The 21,124-nt window shown below is 46.5% G+C and overlaps 1 protein-coding gene across 1 annotated transcript in view; it reads left to right on the top strand.

Annotated features, from left to right (window-relative positions):
• Nucleotides 1–21,124, top strand: part of LOC135385819 (neural cell adhesion molecule 2-like) — a 598,454-nt gene that overhangs the window by 185,892 nt on the left and 391,438 nt on the right. The window contains exon 3 of the mRNA XM_064615351.1: nucleotides 2,562–2,595. The gene's annotated coding sequence lies outside the window, so the exon portion shown is untranslated. The remainder of the gene's footprint in view (nucleotides 1–2,561; nucleotides 2,596–21,124) is intronic.

Genomic DNA, 21,124 nt, shown 5'->3' with positions numbered 1-21,124 from the left:
ACTGTTGCATACCTAAAAGGTAAAGCCCTAGGGAAGAACAAAAGCCGATCACTGGCACCTCGACAAGCGTAGTATACGTGACATCCCGAGGCTTTCCACAGGCGCCATGAAGGGAGTGTGAAGGGAGGGAGTATGGCGGCAACGTCTAGGAATACTATCATATCAACTATCCTATCAACTATGGTATCAACTATCATAATAGAGATTACGTTTTGCGTACCCGCACCGCTCGCACACTCCTACGATGGTGGTCCGCTAGGAATGTCTCGTATAGATAGGTGGATTCAAAGACAGTGCCGGCATTACACTATTGGTAACAATTTCCCTATTCAAAACTAGCCTTACAGGTCCAATAAAGGATACCGCTTCCTTGACCTTGATATTCCTAAATTAGACCCATTGTAGAGACCCCTAGTTCTCTTCCACGTTACAACTCGAAGGCTCGCCGAAAATCATGTAAGGTGGCATGTATTTCAAACCATTTATTAACTCCTGTGGTAGCATACATCACTCATGCATGAGATGAGATCTCAGAGCAGTACGCTACACTGGTCGCCATAGCTTTAGTTACAGTCACTGCAGATAAAACTTTCTCTGCGCTGTACTAACTTTCACACAGCTGACGCCCACCCAAAATAAGATGTGTAGGAGACACCTGTAGACAGTACTAGCAGTAACTTGATAAGTTGGTGCTTGAATGTAGCAACTGTATCGGGGTGGTGGTGCTAGTGCTAGTGTTGTCGGCCTCACAGAGGTGGGAAACGTCACGACTAACGCTCTGGGGGAATGTGCGTCCTGGGCCGACTTCAAAGGGAACTGTGTGCATGATGTCTGTCTTTGACATTCTATAGTTCACCACCTGCATTTTCCCCCTACTGCATGCTCTCCCGTCTACGTCGACCGAAATAGCAGTCCACTATCCGCAACGTCGAGTACACGATCTTATTCATATATAATTCCGTTAATCCCTAAGAGGATGCACTACTGCACACGGTATTTCGTATCTCGTTATTCCACCGTCATTACACGAAGGCTAAAGGGCTCATGCATTCTAAACTCCAACATTCACTATGGATTTTGTGTGTCGGACCTCGAAAAGCCAACCCAGAAAAAACTCAGTGTCTCCTGGATCACTGACTTCACTGTAATCTTCTGTTGTCAAAACGGCCTCGCTGGCAATACGTACGCTCTCGCCTTTGCGTACGTAAGGGATAGCGTGGTGATCCTGCGCATTGCCCACGCTCCCTTCACGTATTGCGCGTGCGCAGAACTACCGACGCTGCCCCTTACGTACGCTGTCGCCTTTGCGTACGTAAGGGATGGCGTGGTGATGCGCATTGCCCAAAGCTCCCTTCATGTATTGCGCGTGCGCAGAACCACTGACGCTGCCCCTTACGTACGCTGTCGCCTTTGCGTACGTAAGGGATAGCGTGGTGATGCGCATTGCCCAAAGCTCCATTCATGTATTGCGCGTGCGCAGAACCATCGACGCTGCCCCTTGCGTACGCTGTCGCCTTTGCGTACGTGAGGGATAGCGTGGTGATCCTGCGCATTGCCCAAAGCTCACTTCATGTATTGCGCGTGAGCAGAACTACCGACGCTGCCCCTTACGTACGCTGTCGCCTTTGCGTACGTAAGGGATGGCGTGGTGATGCGCATTGCCCAAAGCTCCCTTCATGTATTGCGCGTGCGCAGAACCACTGACGCTGCCCCTTACGTACGCTGTTGCCTTTGCGTACGTAAGGGATAGCGTGGTGATGCGCATTGCCCAAAGCTCCATTCATGTATTGCGCGTGCGCAGAACCACCGACGCTGCCGCTTGCGTACGCTGTCGCCTTTGCGTACGTGAGGGATAGCGTGGTGATCCTGCGCATTGCCCAAAGCTCACTTCATGTATTGCGCGTGCGCAGAGCCACCGACGCTGCCCTTTACGTACGCTGTCGCCTTTGCGTACGTAAGGGATAGCGTGGTGATCCTGTGCAGTGCCGAAAGCTCCATTCATGTATATCGCGAGCGCTGAACCACCGACGCTGCCCCTTACGTACGTTTTTTTTTTTTTTTTTTTTGCTTATATGATGTCAAACGGACGTTGGTGATGCATTTCTCTTGAAGGTAGTTCTAGCAGATATAGGTTGTGCGATGTAACTCGATTATAGTTCTCCATAACTTATGGGGAACTATAATCGAATTTTGTGGCCATAATTTTTGGGCCATAAGACTTGTATGCTTGTGCGTATAGAGTGCTATGCCTTCATTGACGATTGCCTTACTCAGTTCTACGGCGTAGACTCCCTCGTTCCGTGTTTGTCCGCTTGTGTGTGCATTAGCCTCGGCGTTTCTTCCGTTCCACCTGACATTGTAGTCTGCGCCATTCTTGCGTTCACGGTGTAGGTAAACAAGATGAGAAGGAAAACGAAGCACCGGGTCCGGAAATCAGTATTTGATTACCTTTAAAATAATTCCTTGTACTTATCTGTTCCTATTTCCTGTATGTCATTTGAAGGCCCCGGTATTGCACTATTGGGCGTGCAGAACTGAGCTATTTCACTGTCTCTTTACAGGTTCCCTCGAATAATGTCCAAGATTCTGACGAACGTATGTACGCTATTTTTTATTCAGCCTGGTTCTTTAGGGAAAGAAGCTTATAGTAGCTGTGATATGAAGAATACTTATGGAGTCTGCTTTCGTGTTTCCTACGTGTTGGATATTGTTCATTCCTTGTTGTGATAGGAAACTTTATTATATACGTAGTACACAACTTGTACACAACACAAACTAAACCGATTCATGCCAGCTGTCTGGATAAGTTGTAGTGTTACCTTGGTGTTGAGTCTAGCTTAGGGTAACTTTTGCGTGGGAGTACCGGAATTTGTCAGGTGACGAGTTAATGTCCCCTGTTTCCACTCAAGTTCAATCCAGAGAACCATACTTGAGTTGAGTTGAGTTGATAAGGAAAGAAAAAAAAATGGAGAAAGAGGCACCCAACCATACTTAAGCTTCGTTATAACACTCATTCTTAACATCTAAGGGCGGTTCCATAATTTTCCGGCCCAACCGACTTTTAATAGTCATACAGACGAAACAAGTGTATCACTTTTCGACATAGTCACCCTTAACTTCGATGCACTTTTGACACCGTTCAACCAGCATTCTTATACCCTTGAAAAAATAGTCCGAAGTTTTGTCCGCAAAATGCTGGAAAACTGCCTCTTGTACCTCACTATCGTTTTGAAATCTCCGTCCTTTGAGATCCCTCAAGTTTGAGAACAGGTAGTAGGCACTCGGTGCCAAGTCTGGACTGTAGGGTGGGTGGTGGATTTCTTTGAAGCCGCACTCCTTCAGTGCAGCCTTGGCAACAGAAGCCGTGTGGACAGGGGCATTGTCCTGGAGCAACCGGACACCTCGACTCAACCTGCTGCGCCTCTTTTCCTTGATGGCGTCTCGCAGTCGGTGCAGGAGTGAAGCATAATAAGTCGCATTCACTGTGGTATTCCTCTCTTTTAAGTCGATGAGGAGGATCCCGTGACAATCCCAAAATATTGTTGCCATGATCTTCTTTGTGGATTGTGTGACCTTGGCTTTTCTTGGGGGTGCTTCTCCTGATTTGCGCCATTCCATCGACTCCTTTTTCGAAAGGGGATCATAGTAGAGCACCATAGTCTTATCCCCTGTGACAATTGACTTCAATATTTCTTCTTCGTTCTCTTGACAGAGCTCCAAAAACTGTTTGGCACAGACGACGCGCTGTTGCTTTATGATCTGACGAGAGAAGTCGTGGCACCCATCTCGCACTGACCGTTTTCATGTGAAGGCCCTCGCCGATGATGCGAAAAACGGTTGTTTTGGAAAGCCCCGGCCTTTCTGAGATTTCCTTCACCTTCAGACGCCTGTCGCTCAGCACTTCCTCCTCGACAAGAGACAAATTTTCTTGTGTCACCACTTCCACTGGACGACCATCGCGTGGATCATCTTCAATAGACTCTCGCCCCAGTCGAAACTGCTTAGCCCAGTCTTTTACCGTTGTGTACGACGGAGAGGCTTCCCTGTACACGTTGTCCAGCCGCGATTTAATTTCTTCAGGCGAAAGTCCCACTTTTTTCAAGAATTTTGTCACAGCGCGGTACTCGATTTTTTCCCCATTTTAACTGAAGTGTGCACCCTGTCTGTTTGAAATGCCGCTCTCCAACCGACAAAAGCATGGAGAGGGTTGAGGGTGGTGCTCCGGCCCTCCAACAGATGGCGCCACGCGTCCTTAATCGCATTTTCAAATTCACGCGCATTTTCTACCTCGGGCCGGAAACTTATGGAACCACCCTCGTATGTCGTAGCAGGTACCTTAATGGCGATTATAGTAAGCAGTTTAAATTATAAGTAAACACAGTGTAGAGAATGGCCATATATATTTTTTTTAATTGCCACAGAGCTTCGGCATTTCACGGAATTCGAAACGCCGCTCGCGCGACCATGAAACTTTCATCGCAGTGCCACAGTGTGCCATGTGCTATAACACAATTATGAAATCACAATAGATGTCACGAGTCTCTCTCTCAGTGATACAGAGCGGAAGGAACATGTGGGCTTGCCGCAAGTTAACATTGTTGCATGTATAGCATGCTGCAAAAACATGACTTTAGCTGAAGTCAGAGTTCTCTGTGCAGTCACTGGGCACTACAACATTTTCGCAATTATAAATTTTACAAGGGGTTTTCTCTACCACAAATTATACATTCTCCGATTAGAATACGGGTTTCGTAAATCTAGTTAAAAGGGGAAAAACAGAAAGAAGGCTGCGAAAAAAAAATAGCGTAAATGAAATTTATGCATATCAAATATATATAAATATATGTTGCGCGAACAATAGAAACATGGCGTTTGTATGGGCTGAGAAGGCGACAAGGACTTGTCCAAGAATAACAGAATTGAAGTAATATACAACATTTTATCTCTCACCAGTTACTTTTCTGCTGTGTTCTCCTGATGCAGACAGAGAGCGGAGACTCGTTTTTCCTTCCATTTGTGAGCCTTGTCTATGTACGATTGGAAATTGGTGGTGATAAATCACTAGTCGAATAGCAACCCTCATGCTTAATAGTCTAATAGACATGCATCCCTCCTAATAACGATAACGCGTTTTATCCCGCAGTTACATGTAGGTATGCAAGACCTATTCAATGTGTCGTAGATTACGGCTCTATATATACTTCACAACCGTAGTCATGCAGGGCTCCTCATCACTAACACCTTTCTTTGGGAATACTTTGCTGGAGTTGTACGGATCTACGGCGCAACGAAATTGCATCGTCAGACATTCTTTAACGCCTACAGACGGCGTCTTGGAGGCCCTTCCCGCTTAACGGCCACACTATGCGCCCGAGCTCAATAAAGTTTCCGACCTGACTCTGCGGCTCCATTTCCTTCCGGAGAGAATGAAGAAGTCATCAGCGTCGGTGTACGGGCCCGGGGAATGGGCGCAGTTATCCAATTTAAGAGCAGCCCTCGCTGGTATATCGCACTCTCCTTTTAAATCTAATTTGCGTAGTCGAGCCACGATTTTATTGACGACCAGTACTGCCATGGCCGCAGCATTCAAGACAACTTCTTCAGCGGGTCGTTTTCCTTCCGTCAAAACAAGCCAGTCAGGGAAAGAGTGTAGGCATGGATGAGATTATCGATTGGGGAACGCTGGCCGTTGTTTGGAAGGCTTTCGTGAAAAGGATAGTTGGTGTTAGAGAGCTGCGACGGAAACATTTTTGCGAGTGAAGAAGTGCGTTCCTTGGTTCGAGATAAAAAATAATAATAATAATATTGCCAGCCCTCTTGGGCCGAAGCCAGGTGGTAGACGGTAGACAAAATATACAAAGAAGCGTGAGTGAAAGCACACGTAGGTCAAACATTAGTTTACATCATTTAAACTACAATGCTACGATGACGTCTCGTAATCTGAATTACTGATTATTACGTATTTGTTAGGAAAAACCTGAGGAAGATTCTGTGGCTAAGTTCTACAATTCTAATCTTCAGGGCGTGTTGAAAAGTAATCCAAAGATGGTTTGTTTTGCGATTAAAACGCAGTTAGTACAACAATCTTGTTATTCTTAGACTAAAGGTTTTCCCGTCTATTTTAGTCCAAGTGCCATCTGAGTTACTTCGGGTGGCACGTGAAATAATCCGAGCGCCATTCAATTTAATCCGGGCGCCATCTGAAAAAATCCAGATGCCATTTAATTGAATCCGGGTGCCATCTGAATTAGTCCATAATTAATAATAATTAAGTCATTTGATGCTTGTGAAGTTTCTACTGGTGGTGGTGGGGGTAGTAGAACTGCTTTCCGTAGTCTGCTACGCTCAGGCGGGCAACGTCACGACTATCACAGAGGGGGAACGTGCGTCCTGCGCCAACTTCACAGGGAACTGTGCCGACCTTTGTCTTAATGCGTCTGAGGAAAACACAAGGAAAACCCAGTTCGCGTGGCTCATTCGTTAGCGCGCTGGCCATGTCACTTCGAGACTGGGAGGTACCCGGGTTCGAATCCCGGTGCCGGCTGTGCTGTCTGCGGTTTTTCCTGGGTTTTCCTCAGACGCTACCAGACATATGTCGGCACAGTTCCCTTAGAAGTCTGCCCAGAGCGCACATTCCCCAATAGGGTTAGTCCTGATGTTACCCACCTCTGTGAGGCAGACAACGGCGAGGTCTTTCAGAAACACCACCACCAACCACCACTATCACCACCGCGTTATCGGATAACGACATGTTCAAGATTGGTCCCAAGTGGGTAAAATGGTCAAACTCTACATCAAAAAGTGCTGATGTTATATCTGGCGCACCAGGACAAACGTTTCCTTTAGGTCCTATATTGTTTCTGATCTTCGCAAATGATTTTCCACGAGGAATGCAGAATTAGACTCAAACGCCGATTATGTGTAAAGAAATAAGTGACTATAATGGCAATTTAATCTTCTTGTTGGACCTAGATAGCAAATGGAAATCAGAACGGCTAAGAGGGAAACAATGAAAATATGGAAAGAAGGGAGAGGGTGCAGAGAGCCGTCCCCTACCATGAATGAAAATATCCAAGATAGACAACGTACAGTTAGTTACTGATTTTGTTGCCTATTAGGATATTGCAAATTAGAATACTTACCCGAGGTTCGGGGTCCGTATCAGAGGTGCGAGGGCCTGTTGACAAGTTATCGGCCCGAACCACATCCAGATATACAATTCGATCTCGTTACCGTAGACGCAGACAGCGAGACGAAGAAGGAGAGAAATTGCAGGTTTGTAACCCGAACTGTTCATTTTTGCTCGTGCTACCAACAGAACCATGTGCATTTTAAGCGTGAAGTTTTGGAACGTTGATCTTCATGCTGTGATGATGTTCATGCAGAAGAAAACCCCAAGGGAAATCTAGTGCATAATGCAAACATGAAGTGACGAGTGCCCATGATACTCAACCACGAAGAAGTGGTGTGCCAACATTTAGCGTGGGGACACGGAAGCCGCCTGAAGATCAGGGAGACCACCAACGGCGTCAACACCCGAAATTGTTGATTGTGTCCACGACCTCACTTAGCAGATCGGCGATTTCGGCTAAAACAATTGCGGAGACCTTAGGCATATACCGAGAACTCATTGCGCGTGAAATTCATGAAATGTTGGACATGTCGAATCTGCTAGCTAAGTGGTGCCGAAATTTTTGAATGGTGATGTGAAACAACGCCTAATGGGTCACTTGGATCCTGAGACAAGACAACAGTCCATGGAATGGTGGCACTCGGGGTCTTCGAGGCTGAACGAATTTAAGACTCAACGATCAGCGGGAAAGGTCATGACCACTGTTTTCTGGGTCAAGGAAGGTGTTTTAACGACAGACTATCTCCAGAATGGTGACTACTCTAGCTTGACACCGGCTGAGGACGGCAGCAGTGTGAGGGAGGTAAACATTGCTTCCAGCACCGTGTGTCGGAGAATTATGGCGCACGTCAAAAGAACCCCAGGTGGTCGAAATTATCCGCAGTCCTACTCTGCGGCACGTGCAGTAGGTCGTCAGACTAGGCAGACAAACCTTACGTGTAACATCAGGGCTTATTACTCTAGCTTGCTCTGCCGGGTAAAGGAAGCTTTTAAAGAAAAACGGCCCGGGAAGCTACGGAAGGGCGTTCTCATTTTCCAGGACAATGCACCGTATGTATTGAACATCCGCCATATTCGCCGGATCTTGCCCCATCGAACTATTTTTTTTATTTTCAAACATTAAAAAAAAAAAAAGAAGGTTTGAAAGGAAAGAGATCCTCGAAGAACCTGTGGTGATACGAGTAGCGAAGCATATTTCGGAGATCAGACGGCGGAAATCTTTTTTCAAGGGTTAAATTAGCTTCAGTTACGACGTGCCAAGTGCGTTGATCTTCGAGATGAATATGTCGAACTGTAATAAAAGTTGATGGCTCTAGGAAGCGCTCTTCCCTGTCGGACCGATAACCTTTCCACAGCCCCTCGTATACTTGTATGAAAAGTTGGAAAGTACCCAGAACCAATCTGTCCGCTTCATTTTCATTTCATTTTTATTGTTTTTCAAACATATATCAAGACACAAGTTGTAACGTAGGACTCCGAGGCATTTGCCTGTGGTGCAGTCCCCTGTGTACGCAAAAGAATACGTCTTACAATAAACAGGCATATCTTGAGGGTGGAAATTGCAAAAATATGTATAGCATCTTCCTTTGCTTAAACAAGATAAACAACAACAACAAAAACAAAAAAAGAACTGCTGAATAACAGTACATAATTATGTATCAGCTCTTGGCTTTATTTTATGATGCGTTGTAGCACCGGAAACGCACTGGTGATGGTATCGCACTTCCGCCGAATAGACTTCTAGTTAAATGCTGATCATTTACGCATAAACTGTATCGCACTGGTTCTCCATGTTTAGAGCCAACTCGCTATACCTCTTGCCGTGTTAACCATTATACATTTCACTTCAAACTAACATTTGGCGCAAATGAATACTTTGTGTACTCACACTTGCAGTGCTGGAATCCTTCCAATTTAATATTGTTTGTTACTTACGATCACGGCTTTGTTGCATCATGGGGAAATCGATTGTTTAACTCGCAAGGCGTGACGCCTTTAGACATTTCAGGTGAATAAATGGAAAACAAAAAAGAAAGAAAAACCAAATTATAACCTCGTGGTGGTGGGAGTGGGGATGTCACTATTACCGAACAGTGTGCCAGCATGATACGATGGCATGCTGCGTAAGAGAATTCCCTACCAGCTCTCATATTCGATCCGTTATATGTACCGCGCTGTCTTTTTTGAGTATGAGGGCGCTCTGCCAGATACCGCACAGCTTCCGAATCAGACATTGATTTCTCGAAAACGTTCCCTTCCGCGTAGACTCGCTCGATACTTGGAATCTTTGACGCCAAACTTGTCCAAAAATGTCACCGTACACGATTGCGGTCAAAGTTGTGGTCCATTCATCTATTGTTCAAGACATACCGACGAGATCCATTTTCGATATCGTCTTGTGTAGTCGGCAGATGTGCTACATAGGGCCGAGTTTCTCTAGTTTCCATTGTGTTTTAGCGCATATCATCACTTAACTTTCAGTTGTCGTGCCGCATTACACAACAAACAACAGATAAATTTGAGCCACATGATATGCTGCCCGCTACCCCAAGGCACAATGGACGGAATGCGATGTGACATGATGATGAGTGGATGAACGACGCTCAAGTGACACAGCAAAGCCTCACGGCATACTATATGGCATGCCATACCATATATTACATACAGGGTGCCGCGGACTTTCTCTCCAAGAGAATTTGTACCTATACCACACGACTAATTACATCCAACCCATGAATTAACTCTTTAATTAGGGGATTTCAGGCAGAGGTGAGATATCAGACTGAGAGACAATCTTTGTGAAAAGCTTTTATATTTTTTCTTTAAATACTGAAACGAGCACGTAGTCGTTGAAATATATATATATATATATATATATATATATATATATATATTATATTTATATATATTTTTTTTTCTATACAAATCAGCCGAAACCGCGCAGATGAGGAGCGCGGGGAGGACAGCGCTCATTCCACGTCAGAGGGCCATGCGCTCTGGATCGATGGAGGTGATTAGGGTAGGTGCTGATCTGTCGACCAGATCAACCGCTTTGTGGTTCAGATAACCCCCTGACGGCGAAGGTCGTGCGCTCCTGAAGCACATGGTTTCGGCTCATTAGCCTAATTCGACGATGGATATTTCAACGTACGTGACCGTTTCAAGATTTTTCAAAATATAATGGCCTTCAACGACGATTGTTTCCCATTCCGATATCTCACGTTTGCCGGAAACCCCTAATAAAAGGTTAGTTAATTATTTTTAGGTAATTAGTCATTTAATAGTTACGTCCTCTCTTCGAGAGAATGTCCGTATACACTCTTAAAAAAGGGTGTACAGTAACTCATTTTTGGGGAGTACAACCTTGACACATACAGGGTGTCCCAGCTAACTGTGGACATGGCAAATTTAAAAAAAAATATATAACATCTTTTCCAAGATGAAATCAATTGCAATATAGCACATGCTGAAGGGCACTCCGTATGTGGGCATTAGCAAAGTCTAAAGGCAATGTCTTAGTTAACTTTTTAATTATAAAAGCTACAAAGTTGTCCCAATGAGAACATCTGTTCCTTTCGGTCACCTGATATCGTAGCCGTTTTCAGAACAAAAATTGGGACAACTTTGTATCTTCTATAATTAAAAAGTTAATTAAGACATTGCCTTTGGACTATGCTAATGCCCTCCTATGGAGTGCCCTTCAGCATAGGCTATATTGCAATTGATTTCATCTTGGAAAAAGTGTTAGATATATTTTTAATTAATATATATTTTTGTTATAATATGTTTACAGTTAGCTGGGACACCCTGTATATCACTCCTTTTTGAGAGTAATTGTACTCTGCAAAATGGAGTAATATATGTGGCAAGGAAAAAGTGTTAACGTACACCCTCTTTTTTAAGAGTGTGGCCGTGTAACTTTTTTAAAGAATGAATGAATTAATTTCCACTTTAAGTCGTGGTGGGAGCCATGAAAACAAGTCGCAGTAACGACTTGACGGGCTCACAGCTCCCATACAAAAAAGCATTAGTGAAGCGACACGAAAAGCATCCGTGGAATGTAAACCAAATGCATGCAATATGAATATCTTTCTTTGACACTGTTAACGTTAATAGATCAATAGAGGATTCGTTGAAGATACATGGTAATATATATGCAACACTCTGTTCACCATATCTGGTTCTACATCGGGGGATATGCGAAAAGCTCTGGGCGCGATGTTTATGAGAATAGCTTTGCTCTTTGAGGTCAAACAGTGATAAGATATTAGCTAAGGACTTTTTATGAGCAGTACGGTAATAACACAAAAGTTTATATCGATACAGGTTATGAATATTAATCAACGAGTACCGTTCAAACAAACCAGTTGTGGTGTGGTTATGTGGTAGACAATCAAAAATTGCAAGCAACTTGTCCAGGTTAGACATTGTGATTGTTCCCCGTACTAAGAAACAGTAGTTAAAATGTGAGTACATTAATGAGTTGTAAAGTAACATGATCACGTGTTTGGTTAAATGCATACGATATCTATACAGAAATCCAATGATTCGCGATGCCTTGGAATGCACGTCATTAACCTGTAATAACCAAGAAAGTGTAGAAGAAAAAGTTACACCGAGAGTTTTGGCATTTTCTACTATGTGGACAACTGTCTTATCTATTACAAGATTTACTGAGGGCTGAACTTGCCTATTTTTTGCGTTGAAGAAAACCACCTTAGTTTTACTGGCGTTGATTTTGAAACAGTTAAGATCAGCCCAATACTTTACCCGTTCCAGTACCCTATTTGTGTAACTCTCCCTTCAGGGTCTGAACCGTCAAAAAACAAGCTCGTAGCTCAAGTTCAAAAACGGCATCTGTGCTGCTCCTATAGCTTTACTGAAAACACCCTGTACATGCACGCACCTAACCAGGGCGGATGGGAGTTAGACACTCCTGTTTTGCACAGTGGTTAATTTCTAGAGTGGGCTGTGAAGATGACCACGCTCGACAACAATGTCGAACTGCTGTACGATTACCAACGCCACCGAAAGGTAGCTTGCTGCGAGCCGGCAAGCTGCTGCTGCTGCTGTAACCAGCTGCTACAGGGCTCCCCCCGTTGCTGGGTTGCAGTCGACTGTCATGAAGTTGATGTCTGTCCTGCATGGCTGCTTTGAGTTTGAAGTTTCCTCGGTACAGAAGTTTGTTGTTCGTTTGTCGAAGTTGTAAGCGGCATCTGCTACTTATTTCGCAAAGGGTTTCATCTTGCACTTGCACCAACTAGTGTGAGAACGCTCCTTGGCGGTGTAAGATGATGGCGCTGGCTGAGTCGCAGTGAGCTGGACTGCGTACGCTTGAATTGCTACGCTGAATTGTTGGAAGAGGTTCGCAGACACAGGAATGGATGGGTGGTATGGAGTGTCCGTATGCCACGAGTTGGGTCAAGTCAGTGCACCCGTCGTGAGTGTTTCGCAGTGGTAGGCGAATTAGCATACTCAGTTCATATATCAGGGAAGAAATAGATAGGCATACAGGAATAGGGACACCTACACACCTGCCTAAGTACACGGGTTTGATACAGTGTCGTGTGCTCGAAGCACGTCCATGTGGAAGTGCTTTTTCGTGCATTGTATTGTGGTGAATGTCGTCCTATGGGGGCTTACAGTGGAGGTCATACCACGTCCCAGCGCACAGAGACATGAGTAGGTGTCTTGAAGTCCGGGCTGATGAAGACTATGTGACACTTTCGTGTCTTGGAAGTTTGAGAATGAAGATCCGTAACGCTTCGCGGAGGCGATTAATCACGTGGAAAGTTAAGTCTCGGATGGCTTCCGGTGAAGAAGGTGTGAATAAGGCACTGGGAAGACGCAGCGGGCAGCCGTAAACCAATTCTGTGGCGCTGCAGTTGCTGTCCTGATTGATAACGGTGCGGATACCAGGCATAACCTGGGGAAGACTCTCGACTCAGGAGTTGGAATTGCTTGTGCCTCGCTGAGCGTCTTTCAGTTGCCGGTGTATGCACTCTACGCGGTACTACGCAGCTGAGTGATAAGCCATAGTTCGGATTTGTTTTATGAAGACGAGGTTGCACAATTGGTAGAAAAATGAACTTGAACTGGCTGCCTCGGTCGGTCGTGGCTGTATAGAGCAGGTCCCAATGGGTTATCCAAGTGGCTGAGGAAGCCATGGGCACGGTTTCAGCGCTGACGACGAGAATGGGTATCGCCTGGGTCACATACACGAGAGCATGTAGCGAGAAATACCTTGCCTGTTTGTAGAGGTCCAACAACGTCGAAGGAAATCTTGTCGAAGCTGATGTCCGGAGAAAGTAACTTGTCAAAGGTGTCAGTATGTGTCTGTGAACCTTCGATGGCTTGCATGATGTGTAGGCCTGCGTCGAGGAATTCTGGCTGGAGTGCAAGCTAGGCCAGTTGCATCGATATAAGAGTGAGACCTACTGCTGTGTTTCGTGCATTCCGTTGCAGGATGAGGAACGTAGTGCGTCGAAGACATGGTAACGGAAGTTCCGTGGAACGAAGGGTCGAGGGTACCGCTTGACATATCACAACAGTGCGTCGTGTTTGAGCACGGGAGGGGGACTCCCACTTCCGTTGAAAGGTACCGGAGGTGGTTCTAGACGTCCGAATGGCGGACAATTTGTCGTCGTGCTACTGTGCTACTGCCATGACATCGCAGAAACGGCATCGACGTCGACACGCGAGAGGGCGGCGACGTTGCTTTCTTCACAAATTTGACGGACGTCGGTGGTAAACTCGAGTGCATAGCACATGCTGAGTCTCGGGGGGGAAATGGTTCTTAGATGATGTCGTCGTGAGGCCGGAGATTAAGGGTTTGTGGTACATGTACATCACGAACAGGGGACTCTCAAGAAGTGCTGGTAATGTTTCACGTGCAGATACGCAGCAAGGAGTTGACACCCGAAGGTGCTGCATCTTCGGGCTGTCTGGGACGGTGTCATGAACACGGTCGGTGTTCCTTGAGAAAAAGCCAAGCGATTTTCATGCTGGCTGCATTATCTGGCTGATGAAGGATCGCCTCAGCATTCTCGTTGTGATGTGGAGAAGGACCTTTTCGTCGAAGGCCTTTTCGAAATGCCCGATTCAGAGTAGGTGTCCACGAGATAAGCGTGAATAGAGTTTATGTTGCATTAGGTCACTGAAGAGGGTAATAACAGTGGACGATCTGAACCTCCGTTCGAAGGGCCTGCATGCTTTGATAATATGGCCAAAGAAGGTGGGAGATGAAACACTGAACTCGCACTTCGTGTTGTTTATGACTACGCCATATACATGCAAGCAAGATAAGAGCTGCTGGAGGTGGTTATGCTGTTCTTCGTGGGATGCGCTGGCCACGAGGATATATCATCCAGGTAAGCAAACACGTAAAATCAAGACCACGCAGGACTTGGTCAATAAAGCGTTGGAACTTCAGCGTGACGTTGCGTAGCCAAAATGTCATCCTCACGCGGAAACGGCTGAAAGGTATTGTAATGGCCACCTTCCGGATATGGGCGCATGAACAGGAATCTGATGGTAGGCACAGGTAATGTCAGTTTTGGAGAAGATGGTGGCTCTGTGTACGCCTGTCGTAGAATCGGGGAAAATGGAACGGTGTAGCGGCCGGGCACTGCCACCACTTTGAGGGCGCGATGGTCTCCACAAGGGCGCCATTCACCCGAAGTGGTCATGGGTATCATGTGGAGTGCTGAGAACCATGGGCGATCGCTAAATGATTGTCGAATAATGGCCAACTCCAACATTGGTAACATTGGTCGAACTCCCTCTTCGCGGTGACAAGAACATTTGCCTTGCGTACATGGCACGCGTGGCATATAGGTTTTGTGCGATGCAGAGTAAAGAAGTAACCGCAATTTAGCTATAGCTAAAATGAAATCCCGTAACAGACTGATGCGCTGCAAATACGACGTGCACGCCGACACGGCGGCTTGATAGGAAATGTCATGTGACCACAATACTTTCAATATGGTCGTCCCTTTGTTCGGTGCACCAACGCTTAGTGATCTGGTTTCTGGGTGCAAGGGGCGAAAAGCCGTGTGGCGAAAAGCCGTGTCGCAGAATGTTGAAGCAGTATAGAAACCCCTGCGTGCCGTTTCGGCAGGTGTACAAATAACAGAAAAAAGTTCCAAAGTAGAGTGTCACGTTTTGCGATGCACCCCGCTCTGGCCTTGCTCACACTTCGACAATGCCGGACGGAATCTCGGGAATCGAACGGCTCACACACGAACTGCTTCAGAGCCAATTGAACTGCTTCAGTGTGAACTGGTTCAGAGTCAATTGTGAACTGTTTCAGAGCCAATTGAAGCCAGCAATCAGGTAAAAGCGTCGTGGTTTGCTCAGCTGTGGTGTGTTTGTTTCCAGTGTTGTTTCGAATGGATTCCGCATACACCATTCTCACCGGACTTTGCAGTGAATTTCATCTGTACGGACGCATCAAAGGGACTTTTCGGCGGAATGAAGTTCGATACGGAGGATTATCTGAATGCGGTGATGCATGCTTTTTAACAGTTACTTTTTGCCTGTATCTCGTAGATGCATAAGCAGCGATAATATGACGTCTCCATTCCAAGAATGTCTGTGCTACTAACGCCACAGAAGCTTGTTGTAGATAGAATGATGCTGGATGGATGGATGAGGCGGATCAGGATTCACAGACGTATAGAATTCACGCGGAAGAGCCCAGTGCACAGAAGAACCTGTTCGAAAGACACCTATAGTTTTCTTTCACGAACGGCGCCACCACACCACCATCTGTAGTGCGCTTTTGACAGTACGCCCACGGCTGTCACGACACGCCTCGAGTCATATCATATTGCGCAATATTTACATTTCGACCACATCATATGGCCGTTGAAAAAGAGAATTCGACAATCTGAACGGTTCCAGAAACCAGATACCCTTTTATTCCGCTTCCTCCTCGTTCTCCGATGCAGGTCGATTGTCGCCCTGTTTTCCAATTCCCAGCCTCTATTTAAACGTGGTACAGAGCAGGTTTCATCAAGCCGATTAACCGAACAGCAGCAGGCCCATGAGCGCCATTGGTGGTGTCCACAGTAATGGCGAGGATGAAAGAGGGGCTGATGGATTGAAAAATCTATAGAGAGTGGAGGAAGGCGCTCGATCAATCGGGAACAAAACTTGAGACAAGGTGAAAAGACCGCCGGGACAGAGGGACTAAACGCTTTGCTCTCAAAGTGTGGTGCAGAAATTGTGAAGTAGCGTTCACGGCTGTTCGGCGAGAAGAGGGGCGGGGAAATTTATGGCATGGAATAGAATTGCGGAGGAATGGGCTGAATGTCCTGTGTGTTAAGATGCGATACGTGAGATCGAGTGCTTGTGTCGACATAATGCATTCAATTGAGAAATCTTCACTTCGCTTCTGTTCTTTCTGAGCAACGCTCTTTAGGGCGTCCTATATACGCTCTGCTGAAGCTGCCACCATCGACTTCGCCGATATTTCGCTTTCTCCACTTTGGTGCCGTGTGGAGTTTGCAAGAGAAAAACAGTGACAAGCACAATGAATGATGTACCGCAAAAAGGAAGACATGTTTATGACCAATAGGCGTGTGGTGAAACTGGACTACGAAACTGGACATTAGTGCTGAGTCTGTACAAAAGATGGTGCACGAACACTTCGGTACATCCAAGGTCTGTTAGCGATGGGTGGCCAAAATGTTGACACCTGAAAAGAAGAAAAATCGAGTGGAATGTTGTCCTAAAATGTTACTATTATGACAGCTGATGAGAGCAGCTTTTACGGGCGGTTGGTGACTGGGGACTGGAGATGAAACCTGGACCTATCACTGGGACCCCGGGAACGAGCAAGAGAGGATGGCCCTTGAAGCACGAGAATTCTCCTCCGCCCGCAAAAATTCAAGACAATTGCGGGAAATACCATGGCGACATTTTTTTAAAATGAGGATTGTGGTCTCCTGATTGATTACACACGACCCAAAACTATGGTAACAAAGGCCTATTATGCCCAAGTCAGTGTTCCCAAACTTCGCCGCCCCGCGGACCACAAAAATATGGGCGACCACGTCGCGACGCCAGACGTCTCTTTCGATCTCAGCGCATGGACGTTAACCAAAACGATACACTGACATTTTATTAAAGCTACCTTCAGAGCGAGTTCTCTGGGCCAAAAAGTCTTTCAGAACTGCATGCTTCGCTCAGCGATAGCGCACGCGAAATGATTTTCTTAGGTTTTTGGCGTCCGCTCTAATTCGAGAAGACGCGCGTGCGTGGTGCACCGCGAAGGTGGGACCAGAGCCGTTTATTAGGAGAGTTTGGCCATTGGGAGGAGTCTCAAAGCACGTCATTTGACGTCACACGACGGGGGGCGCCAAGGCCAGTGCGGCCATTTTGGATCAGAGCCACCGCTTTGGAATATCCCCTCGCCTTCCATTCCGCCATTTTGGAGTGGAGACAATCACCCAGTGCCGCAGTGGCTCGCCTTTCATTCCGTCCTGGTGGGAAGGAGCGATGGCGGGTCTGACGTCACGGCAAGTCCCCACCACCGGGCGGCGAAAGATCACAGAATGGCCAACTCTGCTTATAAACAACTCTGGGCGGGGCGTTCGTGTATGCCGCGATAGACATAGACGCTGTGGCCTTTAGTGGAAGTGAGTAGACCTCACGACATAGCTTATGGCCCTCGTGCACAAGTGAAAGCAAGGCTGTGTGCGATACATGGAAAGCGTCGCGTACCCCGCATGCAAGAAACCTCCGTGTCTGCTGCCATTCCTGGTAACGCCGAATAGCGGGCACGGCGTGGATTTTTTTTTATATTGACCTTTTTCACATACGCGTCTTATTCTAGCGGCTCTCCGGCGAACCACCCTCGGAGTGCGTCAAAACAAATCAAATGTGGGTAGCACAAAGAACCAAAACCGGTCCGGAGTGAGACCGCAGAGCTGGCGCCATTCATGCGGTCTCCCCAGTGGTCCCCACTTCCGTCGTTCCCGTACTGCGCCATATAGTGAAGACGGAGATACCTCTCTCCGGCACCTCAAGGTCATGCGCATGCGCACAGGCCGTTGTGAAAAAAGATCCATTTGTGAGCCGCTTCGCGGACCCCCCCCCCCCCCCCCCCCCCCCGGGGTCGCGACCCAAAGTTTGGGAGCCACTCCCCCGAGTACTGGTTCGGTTGTGTGAGGCCATCAAAGAAGAGCGCCGGGGAAACTTGAGCAAAACAATTTGCTGCTTCATGACAACGTTACAGCCCACACGCCCCACGTTGCACAAGACGCTGGCTGTAGCGGTACGCAAATCCCAAGTCGAAAACTAAACCACCAAGGTTATTTTTCGGAACTTGCCCCCAGTGACTTCTTTCTTTTTCGACATGTGAAGAAGCACCTTCGAGGTCAGCGATTTCTCAATGATGATGAGCTCAAAGGTGCAGTTTACTACATCGGAGAAGCGCGACAAGAGTAGACATTTTCGAACGCCACGGCACGCCGTCCTCACATATGTTGAAGATAAAGGTCAGTCACAAGAATAAAAATTAATAAAAAGAGAGATTGTACAGATAGATTCGGGTTCTCAAGTGATCGATCTACCAAAAATTATGTGATAAGGTCAGTGCCGGTCGTGTGTCGCACCAGTAGCACGTTCTTGCAAATTAGGTGGTGTCCCTACGCATTAATTCCTGTCTGGCGATGATGGAGTGGAATGTATAGTGCATAGTTTAAATGCTCATTTTTCTTCTCTTGAAGGCTGCGAGTACGGGACTAAGGTCAGTTAGCTTTCTTTCCATAACGGCTTTGGAGTAAGTGGTCAAGCGCTTCGTTGTGACACTTGTTCCTGGTTCCGAACATACCGTTCGTTATCGTTATTTTTGTAAGTACGCGCGCCACAGATGTCACGCGGCAGAACGTTACAATCATTCCGGTATAGGGCGGGATTTAAAAAAAAAAAAGTCACGATTGGTCATCTCGCGGGAGCTCATCACCACAGGGAAGGAAGTGATACATTTGTCGCGCGTTATGGAATAACGAAAAGTGGAGCTTCCAGCACTTTCCTCCTCACCTGCACCAGAAGCTTCCTCGTTTAGACTTACCGGTTATGTATCATTGATCGTCGACCGTCCATTCAGCTGTATTGCAGATCCAACCAAACGTCTTTTTGCCTGTTCGGCTTAGTTGATTGTATCTCATTCTGATTTCCTGGTATCCATAAGCTCATGCTAATACCTCCGCTAACATGGCAGAAATTTGTTGCGGCGTTTCTCAACTCGGTTGAAAACTTTTTTCGGACTCTAATGGTTAGAAAAATGTTTCCAGGAGCAGTACTGCATGCCTCTAAGCATCCGCCAAACGCAACTTGCACGGACGTCACAAACGTGTGCAGGGACGTGTCTACGAGTACGATAGGGAGCACTCAGTTTAGAATTTCAAAAAGCAGGCGGATCCCTTTTTTTTCATAAGCATCATCGCCTTGCACGAGCAGACCATATCGGCAGGCAACGCGCTCTGCAATAAGACACCACGAGCCAAAGGAGCCATTTTCCCAGTGCCTCTTTTCCGTTCACTTTCCTTTTATTTCCTTTCCTTCACCAAGGACGGAACGGGGGAAGTCGCTCGAGTTTTAGACAAGCCGGTGACACGCGGTTATCTTTTTGCTTGCACACATTCCTGAGCACCGCCGGCTGCCACAGCGAGAACGTTCCCTGCCTACTTTGGCAGCAGAAGCCGGCGGCCCAAAATGCCGCGTTGAAGCAACGTGCTCATTAACGGGCAGGCTACTCTACTTTGACGTTAGGCTCAGGCAGTGTGGCAGAAAAGCTTCACTCTCCTCATCGTATGTTTTAGCAACTTTCCATCGCACCTTCACATTCCTAATGGTCCAGTGACCTTAAAGCGGGAATATGCTGTTTTCAGCGCAGATAACAGATGGGACAACTTTATCTTCAGTATGATGATTAGAGAACTCTGCACAAAGTCCGCGTTACCGTGTTTATTTTGGACTGTCTTTTCGCATACGTGCTGGAATTTTCAGGGATGGAGGATCAGGAGGGCTGGAGGAATACGTGCAGGGGCGAAGTTTTCGTGAGAAAAATGCATTGTTTCTCCGTTCTTTGTTAACCCTGGTAACTCCAGTACTATTCATGGTACTCTGTAGGCTGTGCGCGCGAAGATGGTAATGTGCAAGAATTAGACCGTTTAGGAACATACACTCTCAGTGTAACCAGGAGGAGTCGTGCAAATGATACCGACTTTTGTGCGGACTGATTTGAGTATCAGGGAAGTAAGCTGCAAATTATCGGTTTGCACAGATATTTTCCAAAGCGTTCAGAAATCATCTAGCCTTTCTGTAGCAATTACGTACAAGGTTTGCTGTTTAGTTCACAAACTAGTGCGCGGGACATCTGATATATCTGATAACTGCTTCCATAAGTATGTGTGCCGATATTAATTTAGAATACTATTGTATTCTGAAACAGGAGTCACCGCAGACAAACGAGTATATTCTTTCAGTATTCAGTTAGCAAGGTGTAGAATACTGTGACACGCAATAGCTAATCCCTGTCCATTCAATTATCGTTACGCAAACCAATCATTTTTTTTTTTCATTCAGCCGCAATCGAAAGTCATTCTTGTGCAATGAATCATAAATGGTGGCATTTGCGGTGGTGTTGTGTACTGATGTATTATTATGTGGTCGCGGTATTTTTTCTTCCTTTCAAACCCTTTCCGTGTCTTCCCACTTCGCCTATCCCCATTTCGCCTAATGCTTTTTATCAGATTATCTCCCTATCCCTGGCCATCTTCCGTAACCCGGAACTGCACGGGGTCCCAATTCGCCTAGTGTTGTGCCAAGCAGTCCCTTTTCGCCTATTAATGCGTGTCACGTGAAGGAAGAAGGCGGTCCTCCTTTTCCGTTGCAGCCTGGGCTTGATCATCATTGAAGATCGCAAAGCAAAATGACTAACTCACAAACACGAAAACAGATTCCCCGTGTATAACAAGGAGG

The sequence above is a fragment of the Ornithodoros turicata genome, chromosome 2 (assembly GCF_037126465.1).
Source record: "Ornithodoros turicata isolate Travis chromosome 2, ASM3712646v1, whole genome shotgun sequence".
Taxonomy (NCBI): Eukaryota; Metazoa; Arthropoda; class Arachnida; order Ixodida; family Argasidae; genus Ornithodoros; species Ornithodoros turicata.
This window is presented reverse-complemented; position numbering and strand designations above follow the sequence as displayed.